The 26,788-nt window shown below is 40.1% G+C and overlaps 1 pseudogene; it reads left to right on the top strand.

The window, feature by feature from the left end:
* The first annotated feature begins 23,616 nt into the window (after positions 1–23,616).
* LOC127685302 (olfactory receptor 50-like) overlaps positions 23,617–26,788 on the top strand; it is a 33,209-nt pseudogene continuing 30,037 nt past the window's right edge.

The raw sequence follows: 26,788 nt of genomic DNA, 5'->3' as shown, positions 1-26,788 counted from the left end.
ACATTTGAAATGTAAATAAAGAAACTAGTTAATAAAAAGAAAAGAAAAAAGAAAATTCATACCATTACAAAGAGCATGTATTTTACTGATTAAGTACAAGAGGATAATTAAGACTTTTGACACACATTAAAATCCAGTTCAACTTTTATTTCTTCTCATTTCCACTATCTTTCATCTTATTTAGAGTATCATTGGATTAAAAAATAAGAGAGACCATTTTATTGTTGTAAGGATCCCAAGAGAGGATTTAGATCGCATGAAATAAGGCTGACAGTTGCTACCTATAAGTGAGCCAGTTAAACTCTTACAGTCTTGTTTTGTTATCAACAGACACATACTTTTCAATGTGTCTTCAAGTATTGGTGAATGTACAGTGTTAAAAGTGGAGGTTATTCTACAATTATAAAGGCCTTACATTTGGAAAAAAAAGACTTTCAAACAAAAACAATCCACCTCAGAGATCTTTAATGCAATATTCTACCCGATGTACAAAGAATACCTAATACCAATATTCCTGAAATTATTCAACAAAATAGAGACAGCAGGAACACTGTGAAATTCATGTTATTAGGACACAGTCCCTCTTATGCCCAATCCATACAAAGACTGAATAAAAGAAAGAGAATTTATAATTAATTTCCTTCACAAACATGGATGTAGAAATATTCAATAAAATACTCAAAAACTGAATCCAAGAACACATCACAAAGTTCATCCACCATGATCAAGAAGGCCTAATCCCAGAGATGCAGAGATGTGTTAAACACATAATAAACTATTGACATCATCCACTATATTAAGAAACTGAAAGAAAAAATCACTTATGATCTCATTTGATGCTGACAATGTCTGTGACAAAATCCAATACCCCTTCATGATGAAAGTCTTGGAGACATCAGCAATAAGATGGACAAAACTAAACTAAAAGTAATTTACATTAAGCTGGCAGTCAACATCAAATTAAGTGAAGAGTAACTCAAATTAGGAAGTAAATCAGGAACAAGATGAGGCTGTCCACATTCTTGAAGTTTTAGATAGAAACTTAAAGCAACTAAAGGAGATCAAAGTATATAAATTAGAAAAGAAGTTTTGACTTCTAGTTGTTTAAAGATGATACCGCAAAATTCTACCAGGGAACTCCTACATATCATGAACCATCGAAGTGGCTAGATATAAGATTAACTCAAAAAATCAGTAACCCTGCTATATAGAAATGACAAAGAGGCTGAGAACAAAATCAGGGGAACAAGCTAGGTGATGATGACGCAAGTCCAGTGCACTTGAGAGCCAGAGGTAGGTGGGTCTTTTTGAGTTTGAGACTCAAAGCCAAGACTCCACAGAAAAACTCTGTCTTGAAAAACTAACAAACAACAAAATATCAACGTTCATTTGTTCAACAAAATGAACAGCATTCAAAATATCCACAAATAACATAAAGTATCTTGTGGTAACTCTAAACATGCAAGTGAAACACTTGCATGACAATAAGTTTAAGTTTTTGAAGCAAAAAAATGAAGAAGTATCAGAAGTCAAAATATCTCCCATGCTCATGGATCAGTAAGATCAACACAACAAAGATGGCCACCTTACCCAAAGCTATCTACAGATTCAACACAATTTCCACCAAGATAAAAAAATCCTGTATGGTAAAAGTACTTCCAGAGGAACCACCCTCACTGATGTCAAGTTGTGCTATGGAGTTATAGTAATAAAAACCATATAATATTATCATAAAAAATAGTCATGCTGATCAATGGAATCAAATTGAATACCCAGATATAAGTCAACACATGCAAGGACATCTAATTTTATTTTTAAAATATCAGAAAAATGTTAAAATTTTGTATTTTACTGTCTATTGTAATGCTAAGTTCAGGCTCTCAAGACCTGGGATCGGAATGTAGTTTCTGGGACACTGTCCCCAAGTTAATTGTTCTTGATGAATAAAGATGCCCACATCTAATAGCTGGACAGAATAGACATAGGTGGGATTGGAAAATTGCAGGCTTGGAGAGAGAGAACAAAGAAGGAGAGGAAGGAGGAGAGTCATTGTGGAAGAGGGAGAACATGCAAGAAAAAGAAAGAGATCTGCCCTGGGCTAACGGTTAAGAGAATGTGGCTCAGAGGGCTGAGAGCATCCTAGAAGGAACAAAGTAAATAGTAAGTTATAACTTGTAGCTATTATAAGGAGATTCTAAGAGCATAGAGGGTAGGCAACTTCCCAGCTATTGTACTTCCTAAGACATATTTAAAAATATGAAAACTGCACGTGTTATCCACTCAGGAAAATAAATCCCCTAAGGCAGGGAAGAATCCCAGAGTTGGGATTTGTTTTATTTTCTACTATGCACAGTGAGGGAAGAGCATCGTCAACATATGGATCTGGTCTCACAGGATGTTGGCATGTAGAAGAATACACATAGATCCATATCTATCATTCTTCACAAAACTCAAGCCCAAGAAGATCAAAGGCCTACAACATAAAACCAGATACATTAAACCTGACAGAAAAGAAAGTGGGGAAGAGCCGTGAATGAATTGACATAGGCGACAACTTCCTGAACAGAACTCCAATAAGAAAAATTAATAAGTGGGTAACACACACACACACACACACACACCTAACAATAAGTATAAAGTATAAGAAGCCATGTAATTGAGAAGGGGTAAGCATGCCCATGGCAGGAGTCTGAGAAAAAGGGAAGTAGAAATGATGTGAATAACAGTACTTACATCTAAAACATTCAAAATCAATTTTTGAAAAGAATGTGTTTAATGGACTTACATAAACAAGAAAGAGCAGGTATGAGTGTGCAACTTCATATACTAGTGCATAGAAAATATATTGATATAACAAAAAATTAAAAGAGGAAATTATATCCTATATAATGGCCACTCTAATGAGTTTTTCTACATGTAAGCCATAGTTTAACTCTAGTATCATAATTTGTCTATTACATTTAGGTCAGAATATAATTGTATTCTCAAATTAATTCATTACAAAGCAATTGATCAAGTAACAATGGGCCAATTAATTGACTTAGGCAATATATACAAAAACAAAATCATTATGATCATTTCCAGTGAGGTTCCTAATATGCAATTACTGCCAATATTAGCCAGAGGTTAGTGTTGATGTATTTTTATTTACCATGTGTTAATTTAGCTCTGGTGCTAACTCTATACATGGCGCAGAAGTTGCTACATTAGCAGTACACTATCTCAAACTCCATTAGTGGTGGAGCTACTGGTGGTGTGGTGCTGGGTTAACTGCAGTTGGTAGCAAGCCATCAGTACTGGATGTGTATCTAAGTGGAGTACTTGTGGTGTAGCTAATAATCTGTATGTGCCCAACCCTAGACTAGCTTCTTGTTCTGGTGCTAATGTTACAACTGGAACTGGAACTCTTGGTTCCACCTCGAGAAGTATGTATAGAGCTATAACTAACAAACTACATTTTGGACAACCCTTATTCAGGAATTCTTCCAGGGACAGAAAATGGCCAATTGAAATGTGTGCCTTGAGACATTCTTTCTTAGCACAGCCTACTCTCTCCTCTCATTCCTACCTTCATCCACTGCCTCTCTCACAGTGTATTCCAGGTACTACAAGAGGGACAAGATAAAGTGAGCATGATGCACACTGTCTGAGACAAGGGTATATCAAATGTGTCAAAGCTGCCATCTCTTTCAGTCCAGTAATGCTTTGGAACTCATAGAACTATTGTATATACTTTGCTAGTAGGGAACCCAAGATAAAGGACATAACAGAAATTATACTGATCATGACATCAGTCTGCACCCTGAAATTTCCTTCACTATTCCTCTTATAAAAGCTCCATGAGACCTGGCTTTACATCCATTTCAAGCTATCCGTGGGACTTGCTCATCCCTTCACCATTCTTACTCTTTTTGCTCTGATATTGGTAAGCCTAATCATTGAGTATACACTGACAAATTGCCTCCATTAGTTGGTACCTTGAAAAATATATCCCTTCTACAGAGAAGTTAATACTATTCTTTTGTTTCCTCTTCATTTGAGCATAAACAACAGGGAAACAAGGGAGAATTCTGTTTGTTCAATTTATCTGGTATACTGGAACATGGTAGATTAAAAATATTGGGGGTGGGGTGGCAGTTAAGCATCACCGGATTTTGATTTGCATTTTGTTTTGATTTGCATTTCCCTAAGGACTAATGATGTTGAAGATTTCTTTTATATATATATATATATATATATTACATGTGCGTACCTCACCTTTTTTTAACAATGATAATATTTTTTTATTTTTATTTTTTTAATTTTTTTATTCGATATAATTTATTTACATTTCAAATGATTTCCCCTTTTCTAGCCCCCCCACTCCCCGAAAGTCCCATAAGCCCCCTTCTCTTCCCCTGCCCTCCCATCCACCCCTTCCCACTTCCCCGTTTTTGCTGAATACTGTTTCACTGAGTCTTTCCAGAACCAGGGGCCACTCCTCCTTTCTTCTTGTACCTCATTTGATGTGTGGATTATGTTTTGGGTATTCCAGGTTTCTAGGTTAATAACCACTTATTAGTGAGTGCATACCATGATTCACCTTTTGAGTCTGGGTTACCTCACTTAGTATGATGTTCTCTAGCTCCATCCATTTGCCTAAGAATTTCATGAATTCATTGTTTCTAATGGCTGCATAGTACTCCATTGTGTAGATATACCACATTTTTTGCATCCACTCTTCTGTTGAGGGATACCTGGATTCTTTCCAGCATCTGGCAATTATAAATAGGGCTGCTATGAACATAGTAGAGCATGTATCCTTATTACATGGTGGGGAATCCTCTGGGTATATGCCCAGGAGTGGTATAGCAGGATCTTCTGGAAGTGAGGTGCCCAGTTGTCGGAGGAACCGCCAGACTGATTTCCAGAGTGGTTGTACCAATTTGCAACCCCACCAGCAGTGGAGGAGTGTTCCTCTTTCTCCACACCCTATCCAACACCTGCTATCTCCTAAATTTTTAATCTTAGCCATTCTGACTGGTGTAAGATGAAATCTTAGGGTTGTTTTGATTTGCATTTCCCTAATGACTAATGAAGTTGAGCATTTTTTGAGATGCTTCTCCCCCATTCGAAGTTCTTCAGGTGAGAATTCTTTGTTTAACTCTGTACCCCATTTTTAATAGGGTTGTTCGAGTTTCCTGGAGTCTAACTTCTTGAGTTCTTTATATATATTGGATTTCAGCCCTGAGTTTGATGATTTCCTGACTTCTACTCCTCCTGGGTGAAATAGCTTCATTTTGTTCCAGGGCTTTCAGGTGTGTCATTAAGCTGGTAATGTATGCTCTCTCCATTTTCTTTTTGGAGGCACTCAGGGCCATGAGTTTTCCTCTTAGCACTGCTTTCATTGTGTCCCATAGATTTGGGTATGCCGTGTCTTCATTTTCATTGTGTTCTAAAAACTCTTTAATTTCTTTCTTTATTTCTTCCTTCACCAAGGTATCATTGAGTAGAATATTGTTCAATTTCCACGTGTATGTGGGGTTTCTGTTGTTTTTGTCGCTATTGAAGACTACTTTTACTCCATAGTGATCTGATAGGAGGCATGGGATTAGTTCGATCTTCTTATATTTGTTGAGGTCTGTCTTGTGACCAATTATATGGTCGATTTTGGAGAAGGTACCATGAGGTGCTGAGAAAAAGGTATATTCTTTTGCTTTAGGATAGAATGTTCTATATATATCTGTTAAATCTAATTGGTCCAAAGCTTCAATTAATTTCATTATGTCCCTGTTTAGTTTCTGTTTTCCTGATCGGTCCATTGAGGAAAGTGCAGTGTTGAAGTCACCCACAATTATTGTGTTAGGTGCAATGTGTGCTTTTAGTTTTAATAAAGTTTCTTTTACGAATGAGGGTGCCCTTGCATTTGGAGCATAGATGTTCAGGATTGAGAGTTCTTCTTGTTGTATTTTTCCTTTGACCAGCAAGAAGTGTCCCTCAGGGTCTCTTTTGATGACTTTGGGTTGAAAGTCAATTTTATCTGATATTAAAATGGCTACTCCAGCTTGTTTCCTGAGACCATTTGCTTGTAAAATTGTCTTCCAGCCTTTTACTCTAAGGTAGTGTTTGTCTTTGACTCTTAGGTGTGTTTCCTGTAAGCAGCAAAATGTAGGGTCCTGTTTACATATCCAGTCAGTTAGTCTATGTCTTTTTATTGGGGCATTCAGTCCATTGATGTTAAGAGATATTAAGGAATAGTGATTGTTACTTCCTGTGATTTTTGACGTTATTTTTTAAATTTGATTGGTTACCTTCTTTTGGGTTTGATGAAAGGTTACTATCTTGCTTTTTCCAGGGTGAAGTTTCCCTCCCTGTATTGGTGTTTTCCTCCTATTATACTTTGTAGGGCTGGGTTTGTGGATAGATATTGGGTAAACTTGGTTTTGTCATGGAATATCTTAGTTTCTCCATCTACGGTGATTGAGAGTTTTGCTGGATATAGTAGTTTTGGCTGGCATTTGTGTTCTCTTAGAGTCTGCATGAGATCAGCCCAGGATCTTCTAGCCTTCATAGTCTCAGGTGAAAAGTCTGCTGTGATTCTGATAGGTCTTCCTTTATATGTTACTTGGCCTTTTTCTCGATTATTATGTGATGGGAAGTATTTCTGTTCTGGTCCAGTCTGTTTGGAGTTCTGTAGGCTTCTTGTATATTCATGGGCATCTCTCTCTTTAGGTTAGGGAAGTTTTCTTCCATAATTTTATTGAAGATATTTGCTGGCCCTTTAAGCTGTAAATCTTCACTCTCATCTATGCCTATAATACTTAGGTTTGGTCTTCTCATTGTGTCCTGGATTTCCTGGATATTTTGGGTTACAAGCTTTTTGCTTTTTGCATTTTCTTTAACTGTTGAGTCCATGGTTCCTATGGTATCTTCAGCGTCTGAGATTCTTCTATCTCTTGTATTCTGTTGTTGATATTTGCATCTATGTCCACTGATTTCTTCCCAAGGCTTTCTATCTCCAAAGTTGTCTCCCTTTGAGTTTTCTTAGTTGTTTCTACTTCTGATTATAGATCCTGGATGGTTTTGCTTAGCTCCTTCACTTGCTTGTTTGTGCTTTCCTGTAATTCTTTAAGAGATTTTTGTGTTTCCTCTTTCATGACCGCAGCCTGTTGACCAAAGTTCTCCTGTATTTCTTTAAGTGTTTTTTGTGTTTCCTCATTATTGGCTTTTCTTTCAATGATTTTTGTGTTTCCCTTGCAAGGGCTTCTAACTTTTGATCCATTTTCTCCTGAATTTCTTTAAGTATGTCCTTCATGTGTCCCTGTACCAGCATCATGACCAGTGATTTTAAATCCAAATCTTGTTTAACTGGTGTGATGGGGTATCCAGGACATGCTGGTAAAGGAGAATTGGGTTCAGATGTTGCCATATTGCCTTGATTTCTGTTAGTGACGTTCCTGCGTCTGCCTTTTCCATCTAGTTCTCACTGGTGTTAGTTGGTGTTGTCAATGCTGGACTCACCAGTGCAAGCTGCCCCTTCCCAGGTGGCCTCTGGTGCACAGCTTACCTCCTGCACTGCCTGGAGACAGGGTGTTGTTGTCCAGGCTGTTCAGAACCCGAAGCAGACACCTGAAGGCTCCTGCTGGGGCCGGCTTGATTCACCGGGGCACACCGACTTCTCCCCGCTGGCCACCTAGAAGTCCCACTTGCCTCTTTCAGGACTTGGAGATGTGGTGTTGCCGCTCAGGCTGATCTGGATCCGGAAGCGTAGAGGTCCGAGGGCTATCGCCAGAGGCCTCAGGACTGAAGGCTAAGCTGGAAGGAGCTGTGCTGTGAGCTTCCAGACTGCCTCTCAGCCATACAGACTCTTAAACTTACCATTTCTAAAATAAAAAGGCGAACATGGTATCCCACTAAGGGCATGCCAAGGAAGAATTCAGCTCATGCTCTTTTTATAATCAATTTTTAAAATCTGGACCACAAAGGACAATCAGCAGCTGTTAGATTTTGGCAATCAACAACAAAGACATCTCTTGCACATGTAATGTGGAAAGATCCATTGTACAATGCCTGGTATGGGCTAGATCTGGTCCTCATATGGGAACAAGGCTCAGCGTTTATTGCAAACAATCAAAATCTGCCAGATGGCTTCCAGAAAGATTGATTAAGCACATTGACCATTGTGATGACCTTCCAGAGGGAGTATTTCCCCCTTGAGAATAGTTTAACTTTGTCTTCCACACAAATTGAAGAACTTGCTAATGATCTGGATCACCCTTCTCCTGCTGAAGACATTAGAAGGAGGACTACATAAGCCAGTGGATAAACATCAATTAGTGGTGACCCTGTATGGCCACCCTTGTGATTGTAGAGAAGGCAAAGGTCAGATTCCCTCTACCTATTACTCCACTACAGATTGTGGAGATCAAACAGCCTATCTGGCTGTCACTAGGGCTTAACTTGGGGGAGTCTCCCAAAGATGGGTTTGTAGGAAGAAACCAAAACCTTTGCCACCACTTAAAGATGGCCACTGCTCCTCAGATTGCCAATTTGTAGATCAAGTGAATTCTAGATGTTATGGTCAATTTCAGGAGTGCCTTAAGGATGGAAATGCCTATTTTACTGGTATATCCCATATGCAATTGCTAGGCATATTTGGAGGTGACTGGGCAAATATCCCACAAGTATTTGATAATTATAAATATTTTCAGGCTTCCTGTCTTGTTAAGCCTGGAAAACAAGAATGTTGGCCCAATATAGCTCTTGTCCATATATCAGATATGTGGGGGAGGGGGGGCAACAAGTCAGGTAAGAGAAGCCATAGTACAAAGAAAAATTCAAGTCTTGCTTCCAAAATTTAATTATCATCCCCTTCTTCGGCCTAGACCAAAGAGCTTAGATCTTGATCTGCAAACCAATGATATTTTGATTAACACCCATGTGGCCATTAACTATACCAATCCTCTTTTAGCATAAAATTGTTGGCTGTGCTTAGCTCTAGGGGCCTTATGGGCCCTAGCTCCCCCTTTGCTTGATATTTCTGAGACTTCTTATGAGACTTCTAATTGTAGACTTTCAATACTCTTTAAAGTTCAACCTGTAGGATTTAATGTTACCCTCTGCTTTTTATAATAAGGCTCAAAATAATAGTTTTGATGTAGATGTGGGATTAATTTCCTTTGCTGCCTGCACACAGTTTATTAATGTCTCTGACTCCATTTGTTTAGGATTGGGCAGAGTTTTAGTATGTGGCAATAATATGGCATATTTTTCCATCCCTTTAAAGGGACAGGATTTTGTGCCCCTGCAGTGCTCCTGTCCGATATAGATGTTCTTCCTGTGGATGAGCCTATCCTTTTGCCCAGCTTTGATACTTACATTGCCCACCAACATATGTCACTTGAGTTCGTACCCCTAACAATAGGATTGGAAATTGCAGGTGGCATGTTGCCACAGGCTTGACTGGGATAGGGATGTTTGTAAAGCTATCACAACAGCTTGTAGATGACGAGAACGTGGTCTATGAATCTGTTAAGGTTTTACAAGATCAGGTGGATTCCCTGGCAGAGGTGGTGCTACAAAATAGATGAGGCCTAGACCTACTCACTGCAGATAAGGGGGGGGGGGGGTAGTACTTGTTTAGCCCTACAGGAGTGCTGCTGCTTTTATGCAAATAAGTCTGGGATTGTTCCAATCCTATCCAGGAAGCATCAGGAAGAGCATGAGAGACAACTAAAGGAACTTTCCAAGAACCCAATTTGGAGTGCCTAGAGTGGAATGTTGCCATATTTGTTCCCACTATTGGGACCCTTGCTTGGGTTACTAATCCTCCTATTAATAGGACTTCTTCTCTTTAATAAACTTATGTCTTTATAAAAGGACAAATAGATTCCATAAAAATGCAGCCTATGCAAGTACATTGTCATCAATTAGCCATGCATGACTGGGGAGAAGAAAATGGTGACCTGAAAGGTCCTTGATAAACATAGGCCATACTCCCTTCCTCTGAAGAGCTGGATCAGTTAGCCAGTGACAGACAGCTGGGGACCATCATCTAAAGCATGGTCACCTAAGACAGGAAATGAAGGCCAACACCTTCCTTTCCAATGACAGGTAAAGCCTCTGATGATCTCCCTGTTAAGACTTCCCCTGACCAAAGACAGGCATGATACCCACAGAGAACAGTAGTTGTGCATTCCTTCTGGCTATCTAATATAAAAGAAAGGGGGATCTGCCAGGAGTCCCAGCTGCTTGACCTAAGCATCAACATTTTTTCTCTTAAGGCCTGCATAACACTAACAAGTTAAACTTCTATTCTGCTTGGATTTAATTTCTTGGTAGAAGAAGCTCTTCTTGGACTTGCAGTTGGACTTGGCCCAGAATAACCCTTGCCTAGCCACAGATCCGACTGGAAGAAAATCTGCTACTAGATAATATTCTCCAAATAGTCTCTTTTTTCCTTTAAAAGGGGCTGCTTTTGCTTACAATAAATGAGGTTTGATTAGAATGTTGTCTTGCTTCCATCTCTCTTGTCTCTTGCCTCCTTATCCCCACCCCCTATCTTTGGGACCCTGTTTACTTGTCACAGCAGGCCAGGGCTATAAAGGAAGAGAGAATCTCAGGCATGGAAGATATGAAAGAAATTGATGCATACATTTTAAAAAATGCTAAACCTAAAAACATCATGACATAAAAACAAAACAAAAACAAAATTTGGGACACTACAAAAAGGTCAAACTTAAGACTCATAGTTATAGGAGAAAGAGAAGATTCCCAGCCCAAAAGTTACAGAAAATATCTTAAACAAAATCATAGAAGATAATTAACCTAACCTAAAGAAAGAGATGGAGTAGAACCAAGCGGACAGGGTCCAGGCAGACCCGGCGCCCACGACCACTGGCCATCGCTGGCCAGCCAGGCTGCAAGCAGCAGCGGATTTATGGTGCCTTTCACCACACAGAAGCCACATCAGAACTCTGCCTCCCGCCAGTCAGTTACGAGGGCTCCATATTGGTTCTCGGTCACCAGAGAAATCAGACTGAGGTACGCAAATATAACCCGAGACCAACATCGCGGGGGTCTAAGCCTGACGGGCGTTGGCCTGCACCCAGGCCCTGGGCTGATCGGGGGTCCACCGGGGTGCAAACCCGGCCAGGAGGTTTTTTCCTCCCGGGCTGGCGCGCGCACCACCACCATTTTGCCTAAGGGAAGCCAGGGAGACCTAGCAGGCAAAACCAAACCGGCTAACAGGCATAGCCCGAGGCGGACATAGCAGGGGTCTCAGACGGTCAGGCCCCGGACTGCCCCCAGGTTCTGGGCTGCTCGGCGGGCCATCTGTGTGCTGACCCAGCCAGGAGCTTGTTTGCCTGGGCCAGAGCGCACCGCCGCCATTTTGCCTACGGGAAGCCAGAGAGACCTAGCAGGCAAAACCAAACCAGCTAACAGGCATAGCCCAAGGCGGACATAGCAGGGGTCTCAGACGGTCAGGCCCTGGACTGCCCCCAGGCCCAGGACTGCTCGGTGGGCCATCTGTGTGCCGACCCAGCCAGGAGCTTGTTTGCCCAAGCCGGAGCGCACCGCTGCCATTTTGCCTACGGGAAGCCAGAGAGACCTAGCAGGCAAAACCAAACCAGCTAACAGGCATAGCCCAAGGCGGACATAGCAGGGGTCTCAGACGGACAGGCCCTGGACTGCCCCCAGGTCCTGGGCTGCTCGGCGGGCCATCTGTGTGCCGACCTGGCCAGGAGGTTGTTTGCCTGGGCTGGCGCGCACCGCCGCCATTTTGCCTACGGGAAGCCAGAGAGACCTAGCAGGCAAAACCAAACCAGCTAACAGGTATAGCCCGAGGCAGATATAGCAGGGGTCTCAGACGGTCAGGCCCTGGACTTCCCCCAGGTCCTGGGCTGCTTGGTGGGCCATCTGTGTGCCGACCCAGCCAGGAGCTTGTTTGCCTGGGCCTGCACGCACCGCCGCCATTTTGCCTACGGGAAGCCAGAGAGACTAGCAGACAAAACCAAACTAGCTAACAGGCATAGCCCAAGGCGGACAAAGCAGGGGTCTCAGACGGTCAGGCCCTGGACTGCCCCCAGGCCCTGGGCTGCTCGGTGGGCCATCTGTGTGCCGATCCGGCCAGGAGGTTGTTTATCCGGGCCAGTTTGCGCACCACCGCCATTTTGCCTACGGGAAGCCAGAGAGACCTAGCAGGCAAAAGCAAACCAGCTAACAGGCATAGCCCGAGGCGGACATAGCAGGGGTCTCAGACGATCAGGCCCTGGACTGCCCCCAGGCCCTGGGCTGCTCGTTGGGCCATCTGTGTGCTGACCCAGCCAGGAGGTTGTTAGCCCAGCAGACTCTCCCAGCACTCTCAGGGAACTCGCGCACGCCACCATCCTAGCCACCTGACACACCCAATTAACACCCACAGCTGAGGGGAACTTTGCACCAACATTGACCTGCCAGGCTTTTGCCTAGACTCAGGGCCTGAGCAGCTAGGCTAGCCTTGTGTGCACCAACCCGGTTGGGAGTTCTGCTACCCAGATCAGCCTGGGCGGCAGCACCACATCTCCAAGTCCTGCAAGTGGCTAGCTGGGTTTCCGGGCGGCCAGCTGGGAGAAGTCAGTGTGCTCCAGTGAATCCGGCGGGCCCCAGCGGGAGCCTTCGGGTGCCTGCTTTGGGATCTGAACAGCCTGGGCAGCAGCACCCTGTCTACAAGCAGTGCAGGAGGTAAGCTGTGCACCAGAGGCCAACTGGGAAGGGGCAGCTTGCACTGGTGAGTCCAGCACTGAAGAGACAAACTAACACCAGTGAGAACTTGATGGCAAAAGGCAAACGCAGGAACGTCACTAACAGAAATCAAGGCAATATGGCAACATCTGAACCCAATTCTCCTCTACCAACATGTCCTGGATACCCCATCACACCAGTAAAACAAGATTTGGATTTAAAATCACTGGTCATTATGCTGGTACAGGAACACATGAAGGACATACTTAAAGAAATTCAGGAGAAAATGGATCAAAAGTTAGAAGCCCTTGCAAGGGAAACACAAAAATCATTGAAAGAAATCCAGGAGAATACAAAGGCCAACAAGGAGGAAATGCAAAACACACTTAAAGAAATACAGGAGAACTTTGGTCAACAGGCTGAGGTCATGAAAGACGAAACACAAAAATCTCTTAAAGAAATACAGGAGAACTTTGGTCAACAGGCTGAGCTCATGAAAGAGGAAACACAAAAATCTCTTAAAGAATTACAGGAAAACACAAACATGCAAGTGAAGGAGCTAAGCAAAACCATCCAGGATCTAAAATCAGAAGTAGAAACAACTAAGAAAACTCAAAGGGAGACAACTTTGGAGATAGAAAGCCTTGGGAAGAAATCAGGGGACAGAGATGCAAATATCAACAACAGAATACAAGAGATAGAAGAAAGAATCTCAGATGCTGAAGATTCCATAGAAACCATGGACTCAACAGTTAAAGAAAATGCAAAATGCAAAAAGCTTGTAACCCAAAATATCCAGGAAATCCAGGACACAATGAGAAGACCAAACCTAAGGATTATAGGCATAGATGAGAGTGAAGATTTACAACTTAAAGGGCCAGCAAATATCTTCAATAAAATTATGGAAGAAAACTTCCCTAACCTAAAGAGAGAGATGCCCATGAATATACAAGAAGCCTACAGAACTCCAAACAGACTGGACCAGAACAGAAATACTTCCCGTCACATAATAATCAAAACACCAAATGTTCTAAACAAAGAAAGAATACTAAAGGCAGTAAGAGAAAAATGCCAAGTAACATATAAAGAAAGTAACCTATCAGAATCACAGCAGACTTTTCACCGGAGACTATGAAGGCTAGAAGGTCCTGGGCAGATCTCATGCTGACTCTAAGAGAACACAAATGCCAACCAAAACTACTATATCCAGCAAAACTCTCAATCACCATAGATGGAGAAACTAAGATATTTCATGACAAAACCAAGTTTACCCAATATCTATCCACAAACCCGGCCCTAAAAAGGATAATAGGAGGACAACACCAATACAAGGAGGGAAACTTCACCCTGGAAAAAGCAAGATAGTAACCTTTCATCAAACCCAAAAGAAGTTAAGCATTCAAATTTAAAAAATAACGTCAAAAATGATAGGAAGTAACAATTACTATTCCTTAATATCTCTTAACATCAATGGACTTAATGCCCCAATAAAAAGACACAGACTAACTGAATGGATACGTAAACAGGACCCTACATTTTGAAGCTTACAGGAAACACACCTCAGGGTCAAAGACAAACACTACCTTAGAGTAAAAGGCTGGAAGACAATTTTACAAGCAAATGGTCTCAGGAAACAAGCTGGAGTAGCCATTTTAATATCAGATAAAATTGACTTTCAACCCAAAGTCATCAAAAGAGACCCTGAGGGACACTTCTTGCTGGTCAAAGGAAAAATACAAAAAGAAGAACTGTCAATCCTGAACATCTATGCCCCAAATGCAAGGGCACCCTCTTTCATAAAAGAAACTTTATTAAAACTAAAAGCACACATTGCACCTAACACAATAATTGTGGGTGACTTCACCACTGCACTTTCCTCAAAGGACCGATCAGGAAAACAGAAACTAAACAGGGACACAATGAAACTAATTGAAACTTTGGACCAATTAGATTTAACAGATATATATAGAACATTCTATCCTAAAACAAAAGAATATACCTTTTTCTCAGCACCTCATGGTACCTTCTCCAAAATCGACCATATAATTGGTCACAAGACAGACCTCAACAAATATAAGAAGATAGAACTAATCCCATGCCTCCTATCTGATCACTATGGAGTAAAAGTGGTCTTCAATAGCAACAGAAACAACAGAAAACCCACATACACGTGGAAACTGAACCACACTCTACTCAATGATACCTTGGTCAAGGAAGAAATAAAGAAAGAAATTAAAGACTTTTTAGAACACAATGAAAATGAAAACACAACATACCCAAATCTATGGGACACAATTAAAGCAGTGCTAAGAGGAAAACTCATAGCCCTGAGTGCCTCCAAAAAGAAAATGGAGAGAGCATACATTACCAGCTTAATGACACACCTGAAAGCCCTAGAACAAAAAGAAGCTATTTCGCCCAGGAGGAGTAGAAGGCAGGAAATCATCAAACTCAGGGCCGAAATCAATCAAGTAGAAACAAAGAGAACCATACAAAAAATCAACAAAACCAGGAGCTGGTTCTTTGAGAAAATCAACAAGATAGATAAACCCTTAGCCAGACTGACCAAAGGGCACAGAGAAAGTATCCAAATTAACAAACTTAGAAATGAAAAGGGAGATATAACAACGGAAACTGAGGAAATCCAAAAAATCATCAGATCCTACTACAAGAGCCTGTACTCAACACAACTGGAGAATCTGGAGGAAATGGACAATTTCCTTGACAGATACCAAATACCAAAATTAAATCAGGACCAACTAGACCATCTAAACAGTCCCATAATGCCTAAAGAAATAGAAGGATTCATAGAAAATCTTCCAACCAAAAAAAGCACAGGACCAGATGGCTTCAGTGCAGAATTCTACCAGACCTTCAAAGAAGAGTTAACACCAATACTCTTCAAACTATTCCACAAAATAGAAACAGAAGGAACACTACCCAATTCCTTCTACGAAGCCACAATTACGCTGATACCAAAGCCACAAAAAGATCCAACAAAGAAAGAGAACTTCAGACCAATTTCCCTTATGAACATCGATGCAAAAATACTCAATAAAATTCTTGCCAACCGAATCCAAGAACACATCAAAACGATCATCCACCATGATCAAGTAGGCTTTATCCCGGGAATGCAGGGTTGGTTCAATATACGGAAATCCATCAATACAATCCACTACATAAACAAACTCAAAGAACAAAACCACATGGTCATTTCATTAGATGCTGAAAAAGCATTTGACAAAATTCAGCATCCCTTCATGCTTAAAGTCTTGGAGAGAACAGGAATTCAAGGCCCATACCTAAACATAGTAAAAGCAATATACAGCAAACCGGTAGCCAGCATCAAACTAAATGGAGAGAAACTTGAAGCAATCCCACTGAAATCAGGGACCAGACAAGGCTGCCCCCTTTCTCCTTATCTTTTCAATATTGTACTTGAGGTACTAGCGCGGGCAATTCGACAACATAAGGAGGTCAAAGGGATACAAATTGGAAAGGAAGAAGTCAAACTATCATTATTTGCAGATGACATGATCGTCTACCTAAGTGACCCAAAGAACTCCACTAGAGAGCTCCTACAGCTGATAAACAACTTTAGCAAAGTGGCAGGTTATAAAATCAACTCAAGCAAATCAGTGGCCTTCCTATACTCAACGGATAAGCAGGCTGAGAAAGAAATTAGGGAAATGACCCCCTTCACAATAGCCTCAAACAGTATAAAGTATCTTGGGGTGACTCTTACCAAACATGTGAAAGATCTGTATGACAAGAACTTCAAGACTCTGAAGAAGGAAATGGAAGAAGACCTCAAAAAATTGGAAAACCTCCCATGCTCATGGATTGGTAGAATCAATATAGTTAAAATGGCCATTCTGCCTAAAGCACTATACAGATTCAATGCAATACCCATCAAAATCCCAACTCAATTCTTCACAGAGTTAGAAAGAGCAATTATCAAATTCATCTGGAACAACAAAAAACCCAGGATAGCTAAAACTATTCTCAGCAACAAAAGAAAATCTGGGGGAATCAGTATCCCTGACCTCAAGCAATACTACAGAGCAGTAGTGTTAAAAACTGCATGGTATTGGTACAGTGACAGACAGGAGGATCAATGGAACAGGATTGAAGATCCAGAAATGAACCCACACACCTATGGCCACTTGATCCTCGACAAAGAGGCTGAAAACATCCAATGGAAAAAAGATAGCCTTTTCAACAAATGGTGCTGGTTCAACTGGAGGGCAGCATGCAGAAGAATGCGAATTGATCCATCCTTGTCTCCTTGTACTAAGCTCAAATCCAAATGGATCAAGGACCTCCACATAAAGCCAGACACTCTGAAGCTAATAGAAAAGAAACTGGGGAAGACCCTTGAGGACATTGGTACAGGGAGAAAGTTTCTGAACAGAACACCAATAGCGTATGCTCTAAGAGCAAGAATTGACAAATGGGACCTCATAAAATTACAAAGTTTCTGTAAGGCAAAGGACACCATCAAGAGGACAAATCGGCAACCAACAAATTGGGAAAAGATCTTCACCAATCCTACATCAGATAGAGGGCTAATATCCAATATATATAAAGAACTCAAGAAGTTAGACTCCAGAAAACCAAACAACCCTATTAAAAAATGGGGTACAGAGTTAAACAAAGAATTCTCACCTGAAGAACTTCGGATGGCGGAGAAGCATCTTAAAAAATGCTCAACTTCATTAGTCATTAGGGAAATGCAAATCAAAACAACCCTAAGATTTCATCTTACACCAGTCAGAATGGCTAAGATTAAAAATTCAGGAGACAGCAGGTGTTGGAGAGGGTGTGGAGAAAGAGGAACACTCCTCCACTGCTGATGGGGTTGCAAATTGGTACAACCACTCTGGAAATCAGTCTGGCGGTTACTCCGACAACTGGGCACCTCACTTCCAGAAGATCCTGCTATACCACTCCTGGGCATATACCCAGAAGACTCCCCACCATGTAATAAGGATACATGTTCTACTATGTTCATAGCAGCCCTATTTATAATTGCCAGATGCTGGAAAGAACCCAGGTATCCCTCAACAGAAGAGTGGATGCAAAAAATGTGGTATATCTACACAATGGAGTACTATTCAGCCATTAGAAACAATGAATTCATGAAATTCTTAGGCAAATGGATGGAGCTAGAGAATATCATACTAAGTGAGGTAACCCAGACTCAAAAGGTGAATCATGGTATGCACTCACTAATAAGTGGATATTAACCTAGAAAACTGGAATACCCAAAACATAATCCACACATCAAATGAGGTACAAGAAGAAAGGAGGAGTGGCCCCTGGTTCTGGAAAGACTCAGTGAAACAGTATTCAGCAAAACCAGAACGGGGAAGTGGGAAGGGGTGGATGGGAGGACAGGGGAAGAGAAGGGGGCTTACGGGACTTTCGGGGAGTGTGGGGGGCTAGAAAAGGGGAAATCATTTGAAATGTAAATAAATTATATCGAATAAAAAAAATATTTTGCCAAAAAAAAAAGAAAGAGATGGATAAGAATGTCCAAGAAGCTTACAGAATAATGAATAGATTGGATCAGAAGTGAAAATCCTCCTGCCTCATGATAATCAAAGCACTAAAGATAATAAAAAATGACAAAAATTAAAACCATATAGGAAAACCCCCAAGTAACATCTAAAGTCATATATACCCAACTTACACCCAATTCTAAAAGTCAGAAGGCCCTGGACACCACCCTAAGAGACCACAGATATCAGTCCACAATATTGTACCCAGCAAAACTTTCAATCACTAACCATGGAGAAACCAAGTTGTTCCATGACAAAACCAAATTTAAAAAAAGAAATGTCTCTCCACTAATATAGCCCTACAGAGGATACTAAAAGAAAAACTGTAACACAAGGAGGGTAACTACACAAAAAAACAGAAGTTAAAATTTTCACATCAGAAAACAGAAGATACATCACACATACACACACACACACACACACAGAGAGAGAGAGAGAGAGAGAGAGAGAGAGAGCCACACACTATCACTACCACAATCAACATAATTAAAACACACAATCATTAGCATTAATGTCTGTCACTATCAATGGACTCAAGTCCCTAATAAAAAGACACAGGCTAAGAGATTTGTAAACAGGATCCATCTTTCTTCTGCATACAAGAAAAGCACCTCAGCAAAAAAGATAAACACTAACTCAAAGTAAAGATGCTAGAAAAAAGATTTTCCAAGCAACTGTACCCAAGAGACAAGATGGAGTAACCATTGTAGTATCTAATGAAATAAATGGTCAACGAAAAGTAATCAGAAGAGAAGGGAAAGGGCAGTTCATACTAATTGAAGAAAATCCATGAAGATGATGTCTCAATTCTGAGTATCAATACCCCCCAAATGCAAGGGCACACATATTCATAAAAGAAACATTACTAAAGCTTAAATCATATGTGGTACACACTCAATAATAGTGACAAATGGACAGGCCATCAAAATAGAAACAAAATAGTGAAATATTGAAACTAAAAGATGTTACCAATCAAATGCTACTAACAGAGGTCTACAGAATATTTAATGCAAAAACAAAAGAATAAAACTCATAGAACCTTCTTGAAATAGTGCATATGCTCAGTCCCAAAGCAAGCTTCTACAGATATAGGAAGATTAAAATAACCTCTTGCCTCAAGCACTTTCTAGAATCCAATGAAAATGAATATACAACATAACCAAACTAATGTGACAGAATGAAAGCAGTGTTTTAAAGAAAGTTCATAGCACGAAGTGCCTTCATGAAGAAATTAACGAGATTAAGAACACACTTGAAAGTCCTAAAACAAACAAACAAAAAAGCAAACACACTCAACAGGAGTAGACAGTAGGAAATAATACAAATTCAGTTTGAAGTTAAAAAATAATAACAAGGAAAATAATACAAAGAATCAATGTAGCAAATAATTAGCTCTTTGTGAAAGTACACAAGATAGACAACAACTTCAAAATGCTGTACTCCACAAAATTGGAAAAACTAAAAGAAATTGAAATTTTTCTCATTAAATACCACTTACCAAATTTAAATTAAGATTAGATTAATGATACAAATAATACTGTTATCCCTAAGCAAATATAAGCAGTCAACCAAAGTAAATCCAGGATCAGATCTCTTTAACGCAATATTCTACCAGACTAGTTCAATAGTATTTGAAGTACTTCAAGTTCTTTAGTTCAATATAGTACTTGAAGTTTTAGAGCATTAAGACAACTAAAGGAAAACAAAGCATACGAACTGAAAAGGAAGAAGTCAAAGTACTAGCGATTTAAAGATGATATGTTAGTATACATAAGCAACTCCAAAAATTCTACCAGGGAACCTTTATATCTGATAAGCACATTCATCTAAGTAGCTGGATACAAGACTAATTAAAAGAAATGAGTAACCCTCTTAAACACAATGACAAACACACTGAGAAAAATATCAGGGAAACAAGCTCAGTGATGGTAGCACATGCTCAGAGCACTTGCAAGGCAGAGGTAGGTGGGTGTGTGTAAGTTTGAGACCAGCCTTCTTTACAGAGCAAGCTTCAGGACAGCCAAGACTATACAGAAAATCCATGTCATGAAAAAAGAAAAACAAAAAATCAGATAAACAACAACCTTAAAAATATCCACACATAATACAAATTATTGTGGGGTAACTCTAACCAAGCAAGTGGAAGGCCTGCATTAAAATAACTTTATGTCTTTGAATAAAAATATGAAGAAAATATCAAAAGATGGAAAGCTATCCCATGCTCCTGGATCAGTAGGATTAACATAGTAAAAATGGCCACCTTACCAAAAGCAATCTACAGTTTCAACACAATTTTCCATCAAGATTTGCCACCAACAATTCTTTACAGACCTTAAAGAACAATACTCAGCTTCATATTGAGAGACCAAAAACCCAAGGTAAGTAAAACAATCCTGTACAGTAAAAGAAGCTTCAGAGGTACCACTCTCACTGATCATAAGCTGAACTATAGAGCAATAGTATTAAAAGCCACATGGTATTATGAAAACAGACAGGTTGAGGAATGGAATAAACCTAAAGACACAGATATAAAACCACAAACCATGAACACCTAATTTTTATTTTAAAAAGTTAGATACATTCTATTGTAATGCTAAGTATGAGACATTAAGATCTAGAGACATCAAGTAACGCCAGGGATATTGCCCCTAAATTAATTCAGATTCATGAAGAAAGATGCCAGCAGCCAATAGCTGGGCAGAAGAGACATAGGTTTGGTTTAGACCTCACAGACACAAAGAGAGAGAGTACAATGGGGAGGAGGAAGAAGATATACCATGGATTAAGAGATATGAGAATGTGGCCCAAAGGAGTGACCAATTGGGTTAAGAGGAGCCCAGATGGAACATATTATATGATAAGTTGTAACTTGTGGTTATTGAAAGTAGATTTTAACATCATGGAGTATAGGCAGCTCCCCAGCTGTTGAGAGCCTTATTGAGGTGCAATTCCACCTGGCAGGAACTTGACATCGACCAATAGGAAGTTCCTCTCCCACCCTTTGAGCAGGAACTCCTGAATTAGCCATAATCCCCTCCACTTACAGTGGAGTACTCAGCCCATTGTTCTTCAAAGACCTGCAGTTTCCTAAAAACACTAACCACTTGTAGAGCAACTGAACTGGTTCTGCTGAGAAGCTTCCAGCCTTTGGGGGAAGGGTTTTCCCCTACCCATATATTTGGAGTTCTTCATTAAACTTTGAGACCTTGAACAGCAATGTCATCTTGGTCTCCATCTCTTTTTGCCACCTTTCCATACATCCCCAACTTCCTTCCAGGTAACCCATTCGATGTAACTCTGGGCAGTTACAGATTGGTGCCCGAAAAAAATCTGTATCCTATTACCCAGACTAAGGCATATTTTAAAATATGAAAACAGTCTGTAACTGCCTGCAGTTATATCAAACGGGTTACCAGGTTACCTGGAAGGAAAGTTGGGGATAGAATGGAGTGGTGAGAAAAACATGAAGCCAAGATACATTTCCTGATCAAGGCTCAAAGTTTAATGGGGGTTCTCCAAATATATATAGGCAGGGGGAAAAAAACCCTTCCTCCAAAGGCTGGACTAGTTCTCTTGGATCTGCAAGTGGCTAGTGTCAGGTAGCTAGTGCCTCTCAGGAAAATGCAGGTGCTTAGAGAACAATGGGTTTCATCTTGGTCTCAGTGTTCCATTCTAGGTGGAGGGGGTAGTGGCTAGCACAGGAATTCCCACTCAAAGGCTGGGAGAGGAACTTCACCTTGGTCAATGTCAAGTTCCTACCAAGTGGCATGGCAATCCAAAATGGCTCTCTACAACAGTGTTTGTGTTTCATCCAGGAAAACAAATGACCTAAGGCAGGGGTGAAACCCCATGTTGACATATTTAATATTTTCTACTACACACAATGGGGGGAGGCATCTTCAACATATGCTGCAGGTCTAACTAGATGTTGTCATATAAAAGAATACAAATAGATCCATATGTATCACTCTGCCTAAATCTCAAGCCCGTGTGGATCAAAGACCTCAATATGAAACAGATAAACTAAGCCTGATAGAAAAGAAAGTATTAAATATCTTTGAATGCATTGACCTAATAGGAGACAGCTCCCTGGGCCGGATACCAGTAGCACAACCTCTAAGAAAAACAATTATTAAGTAGATACTTATACTTGCACACACACACACACACACACATACACACACCTAACAATAATAACTAAAGAGTAATATGCCAGTTTCCCATATATTCCCCAACATTACATTTCTAAGACTGGTTATTGCCTTGGATTTTCCTTGTTTCTCAAAGTGCCTAGCAATGACTTCAAACCACTTACCTAGAGATCCATTTTTAAAATATTCTTCAAATAAAATACAACCACAGAGCACTTTCAGTTGCAAGGATATTAACTTTAATTTGATCATGTTCCTTTTACTATTGCTTATTGATTACTCACATGGGTTGGACATAATTTAAAGAAAGAGAGAAATGGCAATTTAGCTAAAGAGAAAATGTTTGAAACACATTAAAAGTCTTTGGCTTAAACTCCCAGGTTAAGAGTAAAACCTGTGACATTTCCTTTTGCTAGAAAAATACAAGGAATTTCCTTGACTGATTTAAGACATATATGGAAAATAAAGTATTTCCCTGTACTTTGAAATCATGCATGAGATGCTTAGGTTGAAGCTGAGATACCGATATGGAGTTGGGATCATTTATGCAGTATAGTAAGAGTGATGTGAGTACATAAATTGATAAACAGTGTTATTATGGGAAGAACTCAGATGCTTGAAAGCTGATATTGGTGTTTTATATTGCTTATACAGACTCATGCACTTAATGCTCTGAACATCTGCACATCCTGCTTTCAGTAATTCTGCAGTTCCTGGTATCTCACAGATCTAAATTAGTTCCATGGGAATGACTATCTGGATTTAATTCATAGGAAGACAGCATTAGGGAAGTACAAACTTTAAGAGAAAAAAATGATTAACTTGTTGAATATGATATTGGCTGGTCAAAATATTGATATGCTGGTAAAATATGATATTGCACAATAACTCCTTAATTTAATATGGTTTTGTGAAATCCAGGCATAATGATCTGGACCTGGGTTTGAAAATTGTTCTGATGTTTCATTTTTCCCCTCTAACATACACTTAATTGTTTTCAAGTTATATCCCGTTCCAGCAAGCAGCAGCTAATTACTGTGACATAAAATCTCTATATTAAGATTAAAAATGATCTACCAAGTGAATTCAACTGTTATTTTCAGTACTGGTGATTAATAAAATGTTTTGACAGTGTTATAAGCAAAATCAGATTTCGTTTTTCCTGTTTGCTCTTTCACTTACAGTATAAGATAAAGAATATGTGGATAGAAAATGGGAGCATTATGTTTGAGTTCATTCACCTGGGGCTCCAAATTCAGGCAGAGGACTAGTCCCTATAGTCAGCCCTGTTCCTAACCATGTACCTGACAACTGTGCTGGGAGAACCTGTTCATCAGGCTGGACTCTTACGTCCACACCCCCATGTACTTCTTCCTCAGCCACTTGGCCTTCACAGTCATCTCTTTCTCATCAATCACAGCACTAAAGATGCTCATAAATATGCTGACTCACATTTAGTCAATCTCATGTGCTGGGTGCATTTCCCAGGTATATTTTTTGAAATATTGGCTGATCTTGATAGCTTTCTTCTTACATCAATGACCTATGACAGGTATGTTACCATCTGACATTCTCTGCACTATTCACAAACTATGAGTCATACCCTCTGTGTTCTTCTAGTAGTCATAACCTGGGTCTTATCCACTGCTGCCAATGCCCTTGTACACACCCTTCTCTTGGCTCACCTATCTCACTTTAGAGACTATACCATCCCCCACTATTTCTGCAACCTCTCTGCATTGATGAATTTGTCCAGCTCAGAAAACACCTTCAATGAGCTGGTCATGTTAGTTTTAGGGAATGTGGCCATTACCCAGCCATTCATACGCATTTTGGTCTCTTATAACCACATTGGAGTCGCCATTCTGAAAACTCCTTCCATCAAGGGAATCTGCAAAGCCTTGTCCACATGTGGCTCTTGCCTCTGTATGGTTTCCTTGTACTAAGGTACAATCATTGGACTACATTTTGTCCCCTGCTCTAATAACACTAATGACAAGGATGCTATTGTGGCTGTGATGTACACTGTGTTCATACCTGTGCTGAATCCCTTTATTTATAGTCTGAGGAATCAGGATATGAAAGGAGCATTGAAAAATATCCTTGGTAGAAGACTGTGTTCACAATGATGTGCATGGTCTTCCCTCTTAGTATTTTTACTTCTTCTCCTCTCCCATATATCTTTTGTTTTCTGTCAATGAATCTTTATGATACTCTTTCCTTAATTCATTTCTCCTTGCACAGTTTTCTTGTCTGCCTTTCTATCTTACTTAGCATCTTGGAAAGTTTTCTCACAAAATTCATTCATTTTTTTCTTTGTATTGTAAAACATTTACTTATTTGTATAGTCATTACCAAGTTTTTTTTTAATTAGACAAGTTTGTAGCTTTTCTCCTCTGAATACAGCAGAATTATTTCTTCTCTTAGTTGATGATTTATTTTTATATATTATATACTCTGATTTATTGGCAGTAACTCTATTCACCTTTATTTATTTGTTTATTTATTTATGTAGTGTGTGTTGGTGCATTACCCACATGACTGTGCATTATGTATGTGTGTATTGCCTGTCAAGAGCAGGTATCAGATCCTCTGGGACTGGGCTTACAGATGCTTCTGGACTACTATATGAATGATGGAAATCACACCATGGGTCCCTGGGAGATCTGTCAACTGGTAAGGCATCTTTTCTGCCCCTTACATTTATTTTTTAGTTTTTGTAATTTGTTATAGACCGTGGGTCTGCTGTGGGATAACCAGGGTCCTCTGGTCCAGGAAGGCACAGGTCTGGCTGAGATGACAGACAGAACAAACCACACACACACAGAGGCAGTTTGAACTGAATGTATTTTGGAGCTCTAAGGCAAGGATATTTATACCAGAAGAGTTGGTATTACCATTTCAAAAGAGGTAGCCAGTGAGGCAGGCACAATTATCATAGCCATTTGGTACAAGGAAATGCAACATCAATCAGGAACAAAGTTTCTCAAGTAACAGATACAGAGGATCAATTTACAGATGCCATCAAACTTCCTGATTAGAATACAGAGTCACTCATAGTTTACAGCAAACCTTCAAAGAGTTTGAAGTTTCTTATACCACCTGGGTCTTAACAAGTTCTTGTGAGAAATCCTTTTCTAACATTTAGCCTTCTATCTTGTGAAACAAAACTTCCTGAGTAAATCAATGCTTTCAGTACCGGAGTGCCCGAGCCATCCTCATATACATACGCACAGCCATAAAAACCTGCATGTAGTTGAAAGGTAGTAATTATGTAAACAGCTATGAAGCAAGGCATTGCAATTCTGAAAAGGGGGTTTGGCGGGTCAGTGAGTTGACTTCAAAGACCAGATTATCAACCAGGCCTTAGGAATCCCGGTAAAGAAAGAAAAGGAGGAAGTCAGGGCAAACTGCTGCTTCAGAACTAAGGGCCCATCTTTTTTTTTTTTTTTATTCGATATAATTTATTTACATTTCAAATGATTTCCCCTTTCCTAGCCCCCCACTCCCCGAAAGTCCCGTAAGTCCCCTTCTCTTCCCCTGTCCTCCCACCCACCCCTTCCCACTTCCCCGTTCTGGTTTTGCCGAATACTGTTTCACTGAGTCTATCCAGAACCAGGGGCCACTCCTCCTTTCTTCTTGTACCTCATTTGATGTGTGGATTATGTTTTGGGTATTCCAGTTTTCTAGGTTAATAACCACTTATTAGTGAGTGCATACCATGATTCACCTTTTGAGTCTGGGTTACCTCACTTAGTATGATGTTCTCTAGCTCCATCCATTTGCCTAAGAATTTCATGAATTCATTGTTTCTAATGGCTGAATAGTACTCCATTGTATAGATATACCACATTTTTTGCATCCACTCTTCTGTTGAGGGATACCTGGGTTCTTTCCAGTATCTGGCAATTATAAATAGGGCTGCTATGAACATAGTAGAGCATCCTTATTACATGGTGGGGAATCCTCTGGGTATATGCCCAGGAGTGGTATAGCAGGATCTTAGAGTACAGTAAATTGCCAGGTGAGATAATCAGCTTCCACAGTTTCCAGAGAGTTCCGTTATTCCCAGGAGGCATTTCTTTTCTGCCTCTGTCTGTAAAATATCATTTTTACAGACATTACTGGGCCACCGCGGCAGTAATTGACATTCAAAAATAGCAGATGTGTACTAGGTATCAAATGATGTTTTCATACATGTAAATAGTGCATAACGTCCTCATGAAACAAAGTCTATTAATTTACCCAAATATTTACCATGTCTTTGTATGGAACTCCTTATTCTAGCATTTTGGGATACAACATAGCATTTATAATCACCTCACAGTGAAAGATATGAAAACACTTTGTATTCTTAGCAAAATTTTGTAC

Source organism: Apodemus sylvaticus, chromosome 5 (assembly GCF_947179515.1).
Source record: "Apodemus sylvaticus chromosome 5, mApoSyl1.1, whole genome shotgun sequence".
Taxonomy (NCBI): Eukaryota; Metazoa; Chordata; class Mammalia; order Rodentia; family Muridae; genus Apodemus; species Apodemus sylvaticus.
This window is presented reverse-complemented; position numbering and strand designations above follow the sequence as displayed.